We start from the raw sequence: 2,500 nt of genomic DNA, 5'->3' as shown, positions 1-2,500 counted from the left end.
CAGCGTGACACACAGACACACAGACAGACAGACAGACAGACATGATCTGCTGGGTCTCATAGTAAATGCTCACTGCGTTCGCAACCATTGCACATAACAAGGACTCCAGGGTGTCTAATGAAGTACTGTCACCTCATAGACACATGGAAACGACTCCAGGGTGTCTAATGAAGTACTGTCACCTCATAGACACATGGAAACGACTCCAGGGTGTCTAATGAAGTACTGTCACCTCATAGACACATGGAAACGACTCCAGGGTGTCTAATGAAGTACTGTCACCTCATAGACACATGGAAACGACTCCAGGGTGTCTAATGAAGTACTGTCACCTCATAGACACATGGAAACGACTCCAGGGTGTCTAATGAAGTACTGTCACCTCATAGACACATGGAAACGACTCCAGGGTGTCTAATGAAGTACTGTCACCTCATAGACACATGAAAACGACTCCAGGGTGTCTTAATGAAGTACTGTCACCTCATAGACACATGGAAACGACTCCAGGGTGTCTAATGAAGTACTGTCACCTCATAGACACATGGAAACGACTCCAGGGTGTCTAATGAAGTACTGTCACCTCATAGACACATGGAAACGACTCCAGGGTGTCTAATGAAGTACTGTCACCTCATAGACACATGGAAACGACTCCAGGGTGTCTAATGAAGTACTGTCACCTCATAGACACATGGAAACGACTCCAGGGTGTCTTAATGAAGTACTGTCACCTCATAGACACATGGAAACGACTCCAGGGTGTCTAATGAAGTACTGTCACCTCATAGACACATGGAAACGACTCCAGGGTGTCTAATGAAGTACTGTCACCTCATAGACACATGGAAACGACTCCAGGGTGTCTTAATGAAGTACTGTCACCTCATAGACACATGGAAACGACTCCAGGGTGTCTAATGAAGTACTGTCACCTCATAGACACATGGAAACGACTCCAGGGTGTCTAATGAAGTACTGTCACCTCATAGACACATGGAAACGACTCCAGGTTGTCTAATGAAGTACTGTCACCTCATAGACACATGGAAACGACTCCAGGGTGTCTAATGAAGTACTGTCACCTCATAGACACATGGAAACCACTCCAGGGTGTCTAATGAAGTACTGTCACCTCATAGACACATGAAAACGACTCCAGGGTGTCTAATGAAGTACTGTCACCTCATAGACACATGGAAACGACTCCAGGTTGTCTAATGAAGTACTGTCACCTCATAGACACATGGAAACGACTCCAGGGTGTCTAATGAAGTACTGTCACCTCATAGACACATGGAAACCACTCCAGGGTGTCTAATGAAGTACTGTCACCTCATAGACACATGAAAACGACTCCAGGGTGTCTAATGAAGTACTGTCACCTCATAGACACATGGAAACGACTCCAGGTTGTCTAATGAAGTACTGTCACCTCATAGACACATGGAAACCACTCCAGGGTGTCTAATGAAGTACTGTCACCTCATAGACACATGAAAACGACTCCAGGGTGTCTAATGAAGTACTGTCACCTCATAGACACATGGAAACGACTCCAGGGTGTCTAATGAAGTACTGTCACCTCATAGACACATGGAAACGACTCCAGGGTGTCTAATGAAGTACTGTCACCTCATAGACACATGGAAACCACTCCAGGGTGTCTAATGAAGTACTGTCACCTCATAGACACATGGAAACCACTCCAGGGTGTCTAATGAAGTACTGTCACCTCATAGACACATGGAAACGACTCCAGGGTGTCTTAATGAAGTACTGTCACCTCATAGACACATGGAAACGACTCCAGGGTGTCTTAATGAAGTACTGTCACCTCATAGACACATGGAAACGACTCCAGGGTGTCTAATGAAGTACTGTCACCTCATAGACACATGAAAACGACTCCAGGGTGTCTAATGAAGTACTGTCACCTCATAGACACATGGAAACGACTCCAGGGTGTCTAATGAAGTACTGTCACCTCATAGACACATGGAAACGACTCCAGGGTGTCTAATGAAGTACTGTCACCTCATAGACACATGAAAAACTGGAAAAATACAAAAATTGTGGCACTCCATCTTTAAAACACCAAAAGGGGTTCCTGTCCTGAATGTGTTAAAAAGGGTTACTCAACACAGGCCCCGGCGGACCCCCGGCCCTATGGAGGACTGAGGCTGATTCTAAAACAGAAAAGTCTTCTAAACAGTTTTCTGAAAACCTGTGTTTCTGTCGGTGGTGTTCAGCCGTTATCACGTCAAGGACCCCCAGAATGATCTGTGTTTGGCCGCGGAGCGGACCCCCAGAATGATCTGTGTTTGGCCGCGGAGTGGACCCCCAGAATGATCTGTGTTTGGCCGCGGAGTGGACCCCCAGAATGATCTGTGTTTGGCCGCAGAGTGGACCCCCAGAATGATCTGTGTTTGGCCGCAGAGTGGACCCCCAGAATGATCTGTGTTTGGCCGCGGAGCGGACCTCCAGAATGATCTGTGTT

The sequence above is a fragment of the Electrona antarctica genome (assembly GCF_951216825.1).
Source record: "Electrona antarctica genome assembly, chromosome: 10".
Classification (NCBI taxonomy): Eukaryota; Metazoa; Chordata; class Actinopteri; order Myctophiformes; family Myctophidae; genus Electrona; species Electrona antarctica.
The sequence above is the reverse complement of the archived record's forward strand: the minus strand, read 5'-3'. Positions refer to the sequence as shown.